The sequence below is a fragment of the Phyllostomus discolor genome, chromosome 1, assembly GCF_004126475.2.
Source record: "Phyllostomus discolor isolate MPI-MPIP mPhyDis1 chromosome 1, mPhyDis1.pri.v3, whole genome shotgun sequence".
Taxonomy (NCBI): Eukaryota; Metazoa; Chordata; class Mammalia; order Chiroptera; family Phyllostomidae; genus Phyllostomus; species Phyllostomus discolor.
The window spans coordinates 74,424,676-74,438,526 of NC_040903.2; the positions used below are offsets into that span (position 1 = coordinate 74,424,676).

General features: G+C 37.8%; 2 pseudogenes; one reads left to right on the forward strand and one right to left on the reverse strand.

The window, feature by feature from the left end:
* Window positions 1-2,682: 2,682 nt before the first annotated feature.
* Window positions 2,683-3,362, reverse strand: LOC114491941 (annotated as a pseudogene).
* A 7,496-nt stretch (window positions 3,363-10,858) lies between these two features.
* LOC114493085 lies at window positions 10,859-11,730 on the forward strand (annotated as a pseudogene).
* Window positions 11,731-13,851: the final 2,121 nt, after the last annotated feature.

Below are 13,851 nucleotides of genomic sequence, written 5' to 3' on the forward strand. Positions count from 1 at the left end.
AAAAAAATGAAACTCGAGCACCAACTTACACCTTATACAAAAATAAATTCAAGGTGGATAAAGACTTAAATATAAATCGTGACACCATTAAAGTCCCAGAAGAGAACGTAGGTAGGAAAATCTCAGATATTTCACGCAGAAACTTTTTTACTGACATGTCTCCTAGAGCAAGGGACATAAAGGAAAGAATAAACAAATGGGACCTCATCAAAATAAAAAGCTTTTGCACAGCTAAAGAAAACAGTATCAAAATAAAAAGAGAACCAACTGTATGGGAAAACGTATTTGCCAATGATACCTCAGACCAGGGTTTAGTCTCCAAAATATATGAAGAACTTACATGACTCCACTCTAAGAACACAAGTAACCCAATTAAAAAATGGGCAAAGGACTTGAACAGACACTTCTCCAAGGAGGATATACAGAAAATCCAAAGACACATGAAACGATGTTCAATATCGCTAACTATCAGAGAGATGCAAATTAAAACCACAATGAGATACCACTTCACACCAGTCAGAATGGCCATCATAAACAAAGCAACAAACAACAAGTGTTGGAGAGGTTGTGGAGAAAAGGGGGCCCTAGTGCACTGTTGGTGGGACTGCAGACTGGTACAACCACTATAGAAAGCAGTATGGAACTTCCTCAGAAAACTAAAAATGGATCTGCCTTTTGACCCAGCAATTCCATTGCTGGGACTATATCCTAAGAACACTAAAACACCAATACAAAAGAACCTTTGCACCCCGATGTTCATAGCAGCACAATTTACAATAACTAGGTGCTGGAAGCAACCTAGATGCCCATCCGTAAATGAATGGATCAAAAAACTATGGTACATTTACACGATGGAATTCTATGCAGCAGAAAGAAAGAAGGAGTTCCTACCCTTTGCAACAGCTTGGATGGAGTTGGAAAGCATTATGCTGAGTGAAATAAGCCAGGCAGTGAAAGACAAATACCATATGATCTCACCTTTAACAGGAACCTAAACAACAAAACAAAGAAACAAGCAAAATATAACCAAAGACACTGAAATAGAGGACAGGCTGACTGCGACCACAAGGGAGAGAAGAGGGAATTTCAGGGGACAATGGGGAACGGTTTATGGGGACAAATTTAAAGGACACATAGACAAAAACTAGGGGGAGGGAGGGTGGTAACTGGAGAGAAGTGGGGAGGGTTGGGAGGGTGGGCTTGGTTGGGAGGGTTGGGGTGGTGGGGGTAAAAGGGAGAAAACTGTACTTGAACAATGATTAAAATAATTTTTTTTAAAAAGGAGGGAAATTTTGTAATGGGCTATAGGGAAGATGGACCTCAAGGACATTATACTAATAAAATAAGCTAGTTATAAAAATACAAATATTGTCTGACTCCACTTAAATGAATTACTTGGAATAGTCAAAATCTTAAAGACAGAGGTGGAATGGTGGTTGCCAGGGCTGTAGAAAGTGGAGTTTAGGGAGTTACTGTTTAATAGGCACAGAGTTTTAGTTTTGCAAGATGAAAAGTTATGAAAATGGATGGTGGTGATGGTTGCACAACAGTGTGAATGTATTTAATGCCATGGATTATACACTTAAAATGGTTAAAATGGTAAATTTTGTGTTATGTGTTTTTACCACAATTTTCTAGAAAAAGAATACTTACTGTTTGAATCCATTTTTTTATATAAATGTAAACAAATGTACAGTGACAGAAAGCAGATTGTCAGGGGAGAGGGTAGAAAGAGGCAGGAGTGAGGATTGCAAAGGACCATTGTTTTGATTGTGGTTTTTACAGGTGTAGACATATTGAAACTCATCAAACCATATGCTTCAAATATGTACAGTTTTTGCATGCCAACTAAACTCTCAATAAAACTCTCTGTAAAAAAAAAAAAAAAGAAAAAAAAAGAATCACCTCTGAAATTCCTGTCCAGTTTCTGGAGTTTTCAGGTTTCTAATTTGTTTCTCTTTTTTTGGTGGTGGGGTTGATTTCTGACTGAAATGTTCCCTGGTCTCACCAGTTGGTAGGTGAGGTCATGCTATTGATAGTAACCCATAATTCCTTGATTCTTGCTCCATCTGCTATTGCAGAACTTCAACCCTACATGCACCCATGCACATACACACACACAGACTCATTCAGACACTTCTGGGCATCTCCATGATCCAGTTGGCAGGACTGCATTTGCACTAAAAGAAGGTACTTGTGCCCTAGAGTCCCACCAAGTCCTCCAAGCAACATGTATCCTCAGGTTATGCCTATAGTTTTTCTTTCCATCGGGTTCTCACACATGGCTGAGGCCAGAACAATGGAGCAGTTTCAAACACCAGGATGTCCTCTCTACTCCTCCCCATTCTTCTCCCCTTGGCTCACTCCTCCAAAACCGCAAATTGATTCCTTCATCCTGCCCTGTCAGTTCATCAGACATGCCCAGAGACATGTAAATTCCACTGGCCAAGTCAAGTGAGTGGCCAACTGAACTTCCAATCCGCATACAACAAGAAGACAATGTTGAAACATCTGTTAGAGCCTCTGGATTACAGCACTCCACTATTCATTTTGTTTTGTTGTTTCGTTGCTATTGTTGTTTTAAGGCATCTGCACTTGGGATGGCTGCTTTTATTTTTTGCTCATGAATCTTGGGCCAACTTGTGTGACTCTGGTTGTCACCCCATCCCTCATGTTCAGTTTTTATTCTTCCTTGGAAGGGGTGAATGTCCTGAGGCTGTTTTTACACAAGCTATGGTAGACATGCACAGTGTTTTCCAAGGGCTTCCTGTGTTTGAGAAATGTCCAGCTTTGTACAAGAAGTAGAGTCACTGACCTTTGACCTTTAGAGGCAACAGGACAGGGACTTCACCCCATTGGCCCCATGCAGGATACCTGGCTCAAGGGAAAAATGAAATGGGCACGCAAGGGAAAAGGGGCATGAGTGGTTAGGGTCACCTGCTCATCTATACCCTGGGCTCTCTTATAGTACCACTGAATGTGTAGAGAAGAAGAAGAAGATCAGCACAAGTACAAGGGTACAGGTGGTGCCACAGACTACCAGCAAGCTGTAGCGCCGGAGTGTGGAGCACATACCCAAGCAACCCCAGTCTGGAAACTCTGCCGTGCTGGGGATGGGTTGAGCCAAGGCTGCCATGGCCAGGGAGGCCCAGAAGATGCACTGGCCATCTCAGAACTGCCTTAGAACTGTGAAGAAGCAGTCCTGTTCGTGATGGACAAGCAGCACATCCCACGGCGGGATCGCCTCACGTGTTCAGTGCTTGGGCAGGTTCCACAGGGTGACAGACAGCTGCACTGGCCACCATTGCCCAGGTGCTACCAGATTCTGCTCGGTGCCACTTCTGGGGAGGGTCTACCTCCATGTATTCATTTTACAAGTATGTAATACCACTCCCAAGGGAAAACCCGCAAACAGAAGGCTCCATAGCTGGTGGGATAGGCTGACATGCCAAGTATTACGTTTTGGCAGAGGTAGAAATTAAAGCATCACATTATGTTCCGCACCCCTGCAACCACCTACTCTTAGACCCGTAAAAACAAAGTCGCCAGATGCTTATCTACTGGTTTCAAAGAACGCTGCACAGGGTGTGGACAGAAAAGGTGGGGAAATATGGGACAACCAGGAGAACTGGTTTCCTTGCCTATACCACTCTCACTGCCCAAGCTGTGAAGGAAACGCAGAAAGGAGATAGTGACATCTATGCTTAATGGCTCCACCTTCCCCTTGCCCTGGGGTCTGTGGAGGAAGGGAAGGTTCTGATACACAGTATGCCATTAAACTTAGAGGACTGGGAACCTAGGCAACTATGTAAAGTGATGGAGATGTTAATTAGCTTGATTGTGGTGATCTTTTCACAATGCATACATGTATCAAAATATCAAATTGTACACCTTAAGGATATATAACTTTTATGTCAAAAATATCTCAGTGAAGCTGTTAAAAGGGTTGGGGAAGGGTGCTAGGGGCACCTGGCTATTTAGAGAGCACACCCAGGAATACCAACCCTGTACCACTAGAAGTGGGAAAAACAAGAAAGAGCTTAGAGAGGGCTCTGAGCTTTCTTCCAGCCTGAACTGGACCTAAACGTCCCTGTGTATCCACATGGTGAAGAGAGGTTAACTTAGGGCATGGGTGGGCACACTTTCCAGGGCATCACCGAGCAAGGAGCCTGAGAACTTTCCATAGGCCCCAAGGGAGTGGAGGCCCAGAACAGTAGTGAGTCTCTGAGCTAGGAAGTGAATGGTACCCACAGACCTGCCTGCTGCCACCTGCCAAGACTGGGAACAGGAATCATCAGCCATACGGGGCAGAAACAGGAGACAACACCGCCCCCCCAAATCCCCAACGCCTCATCTCCAAAGTGTGGCCAATTGTAACCACCACCAGCCTCTCCTTCCAGGAATCCCAGACTGCCTGTGCCCTGACAAGTACCAGAGGGAGAAGGCATGGAATCCTGAGGTGGGATTTTGAACTAAACTCTGCCTCAGTTAATAATTGGCCTAAGAAATTAATGAAGCGGACTAAACAGAAACATAGAATGGATAAGCTTCAATTGAAAGCACCTGGAAGATCAGAGGTTTAGAATCAGAAATCAAATGTCTAAAATGCTCCTGACACTCTGGCCCCTGCAAAGGTAACTGCTCAATCTGCCTGGGAAAAAAATCAGATGGTATCTTTGCTCCACAAAGTGCACCTTTGGGATTCAGTTTTTCCCTTTCCTCTTCTCCAATAGTTTCCCTCCTTAGAGCTGTATCAGTCTTTACAAATTGACAAACCATTTACTGCAGCTCAAAGGAACCCTACAAGGCAGTATTAGAGAATAAATAAGCTGCAAGCATAGCAGGTCATGTTATACCTCTAATGGGTACAGCTGTTCCCAAATATTCAGTGCCCCACCATGGAGGAGAATTCTGTTGTCCACCCTCTTAAACTCAGCTATGGTCATGTGACTTGCTTTGATTAATAAGCATGAGAAGCATGGGCGTAACCCCTGGGCTGAAGCTTTAAGTGACAGTACATGCTTCACCACAGCAATTTTCCAGACAAATTTCTCTGTTAGCCTGGTTCTCAGTGTGAAGCTGCACTGAGGCAGAGTCTGAGCCAAACTATGCTAAAATGTAACTTGAATAAAACCTGTGTTGTTATAAGCTGCTAATATTTGGGGGTGGTTTGTCACTGAAGCCTAACCTGCCTCACTCTGACATAGTACTATTCAGTGATGCTCACAAATGATAACTTCTATAATCTATAATAAATCTGTAATGAATCAGGCAGACCCCACCTACTAATTGATAGGGAAACTAACAAAATGTCCTATCCAATTTAAACCATCCTGTAGGCGTGGTTCAGTCTCTCTTTAATAAAAATGCTCATTGTCTCAAATATCCTCTCCTTCTGTTTTTTGCCCTAAAATGGTTTCCAGATAGTGTGGAGCTGGGGAGGTGGGGGAGAATGGTTCATGCAACTTCATGCCCACGGGAAACAACCTGGGTGCTAAAAGGCCATCATCCTCTGTGTCTCCAGACCTTGACACTGATTGCCCAGCTGGAGTTCTGAGCTGCAGTTCCAGGGGTCATAAATTGTGCCCTAGTCTCTCTTTGTCCCAGCAACACCCCCGGTAGCTTTTCCCTGCTGACCCAGCTTTATCTTGGTTCCAACACGCTTCATAGACCATTCTGGAGGGGCCTGCAACCCACAAAAACCTCACTTCTATTTGCAACTTGCAGATGAAAAACTGGAGGTAGAAGGAAGCTAAGTCATAGCTAGTATGTAGGAAAGCCGAGACTCAAGTACCTTGAACTCTGACTTCAAATGACTCTAGACTCTGACTAGGCTCACAGAGCACTGTGGCACTATGACATAGAAGTGACACCCAGCACTTCCTTTGGAGCACTTCCTGGGTTGAGTTTCTGTCTCTCATGGAATTTGATCATTTCATCTATCTTGTCAAATTATCACTCATAAATAATATCTTTTTATTATCTGTAGCATCTGTAGTAGCATGTATTCCTTAATTCATATTATTTGTAATTTGTGTCTCTTGTCACTTTTCCAAAACACTACCTATTAGTGTCCTTGATTTTCTCCATTGGTTTTCTGTTTCAGTTTCAGTGATCTGCTAATATAGTTATCTCTTCATTGTGCTTACTTTTAGGTTTTTTTTTTTGCTCTTCCTTTCTATTTCCCTAAGGTGAAAGTTGAGATCATTGATTTGAAATCTTTCTCTTTAATACAAGCATTCAATGTGATAAATTTTCCTCTAAGCTTGCATTGTCTGCAGCTCATAAATTTTGAAATGTATCTTCATATCATTCAGCTAAAAATTTCTGTCTTATTTAGTGACATCTGACTTGACCCATGAATTATTTAGAAATGTTTCACTGGCTTTCCAAATATTTGTTCCTTTCTCCTTACAGTGGTTTGATGTGTTTTGAAGCTCTGTTATAAAGTACTTTAACATTTAAATTGTAGTGCCTTCTTGATTAATTTATCCTGTTAGTATATGATGTCCTTCTGTATCCCTGGTCATAGTCTTTATTTTTTATTCAAATTCTTTGAATTCAAAATCTGATATTCATATAGCTCCAGTTTTCTTTTGAGTGTTAGCATGATGTGTCTTTCCCCATTGTTTTAACCCATTTGTGTCTTTATATTTAAAATGGATTTCTTATAGTGATAATATAGTTGGGTTTTTCTCTTTAAATCCAATCTGACAGCCCTGACCTATGTGTCTCCATTGGTTGAGCATCATTCCACAAAGCAAAGAAAAAGGTTGCTAGTTTGATTCTTGGTCAGGGCACATGCCTGGGTTGTGGGCAGGTCTCCAGTTGGTGTGTGTGCAAGAGGCTACCAATGGGTGTTTCTCTCTGTCTCTTTCTTCCTCCCTTGCCCTCTAAATAAATAAATAAGTAATCTTTAAACCCGATCTGAAAATCTAATTTATTGAACTGCTTAAACCACTTATATTTAATTTAGTTAACAATATGGTTGAGTTTAAATCTGTAATCTTGCTATGCATTTTCTATTTGTCCCATGTGTTCTTTGTTACTTTTTTCTTGTTTCCTAACTTTTTAATTATTTTGTATTATTCTGTGTTATATCTACCATTGGCTTCTTAGCTCTACCTTTTTCTTTTATAGTGGTTGCTCTAAGGTCTTATAATACACATTTTTTTTTACCTGTCACAATCTATCTTCAAATAATATTGTAGCACCTTACCTTAAGCACAATAATCTTTCAAAAGTATATTTCCATTTCCTCTCTCCCATTGTTTGTGTTAGTGCTGAAGTTCATTTTACTTCTGCATGTTATAATTTCCATAATATATTGATACTATTTTTGCTTTAGAAAGTAAATTATCCTTGAACAAGATTAAAAATAAGAAAAGACATTCTTCATATTTGCCCATTTTGTATCATTTCCAGCACCCTACATTCCTTTATGTAGATCCATATTCCTTTCTAGTCTCATATTCCTTCTGTCTGAAGTATTTACTTTAATAAAATCCTGTAATGCAGGTCTACAGGTGATAAATTCACTTAGCATGTACTTGCCTTTAAAAAAACTTCCATTTGTGAGATATTTTCACTGAATATGGAATTACAGGTTGATCTTTTTTTTTTCAGTATAGATGTTCCTTGACTTACAGTGGGGTATCATACCAATAAACCCATTGAATGTTGAAAACATCATGAAGTCAAAATGCAATTGATACAACTAATCTATCAAACATCATACTTTAGCCTAGCTTACCCTAAATGTGCTCTGAATATTTACACTAGCCTAAAATTGGGTAAAATCATTTAACACAAAGCCTAGTTATAAAGTGTTGTCTATCTCAAGTAATTTATCATGTGTATCACTTTTGCACCATAGTAAAGTTGAAATACTGCAAGCTGCACCATCATAAGTTAGAACCACGTGCACTTTAAATATGCCACTTCATCATCTTCTGGCTTGCACAATGCCTGATGTCAAGTCTGCTGAATATATGTCTTATGGACTATTTCATTATTTTCTTGCCATTTTCAAGATTTCCCCCTTATCACTGATATTCAGCAGTTTGCCTATGATGTGCTAGTTGTGTTTTTATTTGTATTTATATTACTTGGGGTTCTCTGAGCTTCCTGGATTTGAAGTCTGTTGTTTTTCATTCATTTTGGGAGAATCTCAGCTATTATCTTCTGTCTTCCTCTCTCTCTTATTCTTATAGGACTCAGTTAGGTGTCTGCTTAGACCATTTCATATCATTCCACCACTTTTGAATACTGTTATTTTTTGTCCTGTTTTACTCCTTACATTTCAGTGTTGACCTATTTTCAAATTCACTGATTCTTTCCTCTGCTATGTCCACTGTGCTAATAAGTCTGTTGAAGAAATTCCTCATATCATGGTTCCATTAGTCTGCTAGGGCAAGCCCTATCTGTAAATACAGTCAAATTGGGGGTATTTCTCCCAAAATTTATATGTTGAACTAGCAGACCAATATTGAACTAACAGACTAATGTTGAACTAACATATAAATTTGGGGAGAAAGGGGAGAGGTGACAATTTAGTCTAAGAAAATGGTGTTCTTTTCTAGCATTATCATGTAACTCTTTTTTGGAGTTTCCATCCATCTGTTAAAATTCCCTGTCATGCATACTGTTCGCCTCTTCCACAGAACATTTTAACACATTAAGTACAGTTATTTTTAATTTATTTTTATTAAATCATTTTCTGTTGTTATTCTATTACAGTTTCCCATTCTTCCTCCCTTTGCTCTTCTCTGCCCATTCCAGTCCCCACTCCCACAGTCAATTCCCACACCATAGTTATTTTAAAGTCTTTGATAGTTTGAACATCTGCACCTTCTCTTTGTTTAACTCTGGTTACTGCTTTATCTAATTTTACTTTCCTTTTTGGTATCTCTTGTAATTTGAATTGAATGTTGGATTTGGTGTGTTTAAGAATAGTAGAAACTGAGGTAAATAATATTTATCTCCAGACATGGGTGTGCATGTTCTTCTATCAGACAATAAGTATGTGAATTGATTCAACTGAGGGTCTACCAAGGGCCAGCTTCATGACACAAAACTTCATTGCTCAGAAGTACCCTGCACTTGTGCTCTGATGTTACTATCTTGAAATTCTTAAAAAATTTGAACAAGCAACCTCACATTTACATTCTGCACTGGGCTCTGCAAATTACATTGCTAGTCCTGCTCATAAGTATGAGTTTATAACTGCTTGAGGATTCCAGAAGTAAGGAATATTTTATAGGAATAATGGGAATTTCAAATGAACTTCATGTATGAGTATACCTGAGTTAGAAATCCAAACAATGGGCAACCAAATATATCCAACCAATAAGACACTGACCTTCAAAAGCTACTAAGGTCTGATCTAGAAATGGAATGTCGTAGGCCACTAATCAAACCAGATGTTGCCTCAAAGACTTTCACCATAAAGTAATATAAATTAGGTTAGGTAGATAATATGACTAATCAGAAATTTCCCCTAAAACTGAACTCATCAGGTTAAATAAATGATCAGTGCAAATATGTTTTTAAAGATAGAATAATTAGAATAAACTAGTACCTTATAACCTTATAAATTATCTTTTGATTGTATTATAAATTTGACTATTTATTAAATTCAAGTATAGTAATAGTTTTTCTTTAAAAATAAAATATAATTGTATGCTTTTTACAAGTGAAATACAATCAAATTTATTTTAAATCACTAAAGGATAATGAAGATGCAGGGAATAGGTTAAATAGTATGTCAAAATTAATCAAAATAAAATACTATATATTTTCTTTCCATTAGAGAAATGAAAATAAAATGGCAAATAAAAAGAAAATCTATAAGGGACAAAACTCAAGCCTATCTGAAATTTAGTTTCTCTTTTAAGGTGTATTGCTAAAATAAAGTTTAGTTGTTAGCAAGACAGAATAATAACAATGACAAGCAAGATAGATGTTTATATCTCTTTCAAGTTTAAGAAGTCCAAGGGGCAATAGTTCAGACTGCTTTTGTCTCCCTGGTGTGAGGGACCAGGCTCTTTTCCTCTTCTTTCTACTTTATGCATGGCTTGTGACTTGTATTTTCAAGAGTTCTCATGGTCTAATATGACTGCTGGAGCTCTAATTATTATGTCTGCACTTTAGCCAGCAAAGAGGAATGACATTACAGAATGATAAAGGAATCAAGCCAACAAACCATTTTTTAATTTTTAATTTTCCCACTTTTATTGATATTTATTAACAAATAACATTGTGTAAATTGAAAGTGTACAGTAATATACATACATATTCCAACAAACCTTTAAACTCCTATAAACTTTTATGCAGCCAACATAGAAGCACCTAAATATATAAAGCAAATATTGATGGACATAAAGGCAGAGATTAATAGTAATACAGTATAGTAGGGGAATTCAGCATCTTGTTGTCATCACTGGATAGACCTTCCAGACAAAAAATCAACAAGGAAACTGCAGCCTTAAGTGACACATTAGACCAGATGGAGTTCATTGATATTTTTATAATATTTCACAACAATGTTGCAGAATATACATTCTTTTCAAGTGCACATGGAACATTTTCCAGGAAAGACTGCATGTTAGGGTACAAAACAAGTCTCAATAAATTTAGGAAGATTGAAACCATATCAAGCATCTTCTCCAACCATAATGGCATTAAACCAATTACAGGAAACAAGTAACAAACACATGGAGACTAAATAACATATTACAAAACAATGAATGGATTAACAACAAGATCAAGGAAAAATCAAAAGAAGCCCAAAGTGAGAAGAAAAAAAGAAATAATAAAGCTCAGAGGAGAAACAAATGAAAAAGTCCAAAAAATAATACCAAAGATCCAATACCAAAAGATACAATGAAACTAACAGCTGGTTCTTCGAAAAGATAAACAAAATTGATGTGGTGCAGGCAAAGACTCTCCTGAAAATAAAGAGCTGCTATCATATGAGCCACCTACCTTGGCCTGCATCTCAGTCTCTATTGCTACAGGCCAGCTCAGATGACAAAGATCTAACTTGCAGCCATGAGCAGCAGTGAGTGCTTCAAGAGTGGATGATCTGGCCATGGGCCTGGGAATGACCTACTGGTGGAGGGCATGATTGTGAAATTCGAAGCCATGGCAGAGTGCTTTCCTGTTTGTTTCCTCCTCTCTTCCAGACATCTGTTGTTGCTGTGGTGAGTCTGGTCATCTTGCCAAGGATTGTGATCTTCAGAAGGATGCCTGCTATAATTGCAGTAGAGATGGCCACATTGTCAAGGACTGCAAAAAAACTAAGAGAGACTGAGAACAATGCTGCTACAACTGTGGCAAACCAGACCATCTGGCTCAAGACTGTAACTATGGAGATGAGCAGAAGTATTATTCTTGTGGAGAATTTGTACATATTCAAAAAGACTGCACCAAAGTGAAGTGCTATAGGTGTAGTGAAACTGGTCATGTAGCCATCAACTGCAGCAAGTGAAGTCAACTGTTACTTCTGTGGCAAATCATGGCACCTTACACAAGAATGCATGACTGAGGCCACAGCTTAATTATTTCCTTTGTTATCTCTTCTTTTTCTGGTTGATGGTTGTATTATTTTCTCTGAATCTTCTTCACTGGCTAAAGATTGGCAGATAGAATCTACTTCCAAGCCAGATAGAGTTTCACTTGCCATGTAGAAGGAGGAAAGGGTGGGAAAAAAAATCAACCTTCTGCATTTAACTACCAAAAAAAGTTTATGTTTAGTTTGATAGAGGTGTTACATAGAATGCTTTGTTAAAGAACCCCCTTTCCATGCCATTAGTAAATAGGGATGGATGAATGGGAGGGGTTGAATCAGACCAGCAAGCCGTTCTGGGTTTCTTGAATACATTCCCATGTAGGAGGTAAAAACCAATTCTGGGAGTATCTGTTAGTTTCCATTAATAACATTAATTTTAGCATAATGATGGCCTTGGATCGTCTGACCTCAGTAGCTGTTAAATAACATCAAATAACATATGTATCAGGCCCTACATAGAACATACAGTTGAGTGGGAGTAAATAAAATAAGAAGATAAATGTGTGTGTTAAAAAAATAATTAAACTGATTAAAAAACTATTAATCAGACTCATCAAAAAAAAAAAAAAAAAAAAGAGAGAGAGAAAGGACCCAAATAAGTAAAGTCAGATAGAGGAGAAGTGACAACTGACACCACAAAAATCCAAAGGATTATCAGAAAATACTATGAACAATTATATGCCAACAAATTGGACAACCTGAAGAAATGGACCAATTCCTAGAAATGTGAAATATTCCAAGACTAAATCAAGAAGAAACAGAAAATCTGAATAGACCAATTATGATCAATGAAATTGAAATTGTAATTTAAAAACTCCAAAAACAATAGTGCTAGACCAGATGGCTTCACAGGTGAACTTTTACCAAATATTAAAAGAAGAATTAACACCCACCCCTCTCAAATTATTTCAAAAAATTCAAGAGGAGGGAAGGCTCCCAAGCTCATTTTATGAGGCCAGCATTATCCTTATTCTAATACCTAACAAAGACATTACTAAAACCAGGAAATTATAGGCCAATATCCCTGATGAATATAAATGCAGAAATCCTCAACATAATATTAGAAAACTGAAATATACAATATATTAAAAAGATCATACAGGTGATCAAGTGGGATTTATTCCTGGGATGTAAGGTTGGTTCAATATCTGTAAACCCATTAAGATGACATACTATATAAACAAAATAAAATATAAAATCACATGATCTTAGCAATAGATGCTGAAAGAGCCTTTGACAAAACCCAGCACCCATTTATGATACTAAAAAAATAACCTTTTAGCAAAATGGGAAGAGAGGGAACAAACCTCAACATAATAAAGGCCATAAATGACATAACCACAGCTAACCACATATTCAACAGGGAAAAGCTAAAAATAGTTTTATATCAGGAACAAGACAGGGATGTCTGCTTTCACAACTTTTATTCAACATAGTGCTGGAAGTTTTACCTACAACAATCAAATAAGAATGAAAAAAAAGTCATCTAAATTGGAAATAAAGAAGGAAAGCTGTCATTATTTGCAGATGACATGTTATTATACATAGAGAAACCTAAAAATTCCACCACAAGACTATTAGAACTAATTCAATAAAGTAGAAGTATACAAAAAAAATATTCAGAAATTGATTGCATTTTATACACTAATAATGAATTATCGGAAAGAGAAATTAAAAGAACAACCCCATTTACAATGCATCAGAAAATTAAAATAAAATACCTAGGAATAAATTTAACCAAGGAGGTAAAAGACCTGTACTCAGAAAATCATAAGACACTGAAGAAGATGCAAATAATTGGAGGCATATACTATATTCATAGATAGAATTAACATTGTTACAATGTCCATACTACCCAAAACAATGTATAAATTCGATGCTATCCCTATCAAGATACCAATGGTGTATTCCATAGAACTAGATGAAATACTCCAAAAATTTATATGGAACCACTGAAGATCCTGAATAGCAACAGAAATCTTGAGAAAGAGCAAAGTTGGAGGCGTCATGCTACCCGATATCAAACTGTACTACAATCAAAACAGCATGACACTGGCATAAAAACAGACATGGATCAATGGAACAGAATAAAGAGCCCAAAAATAAACCCATGCCTATATGTTCAATTAATATATGACAAAAGAGACAAGAACATACTATGGGTTAAGGACAATCTATTCAATAAATGGCATTAAAAAATCAGACAAATAAATGCAAAAAAAAAGAAACTAGACCAACTTCTTACACTATATACAAGAATTAGCTCAAAACAGATTAAT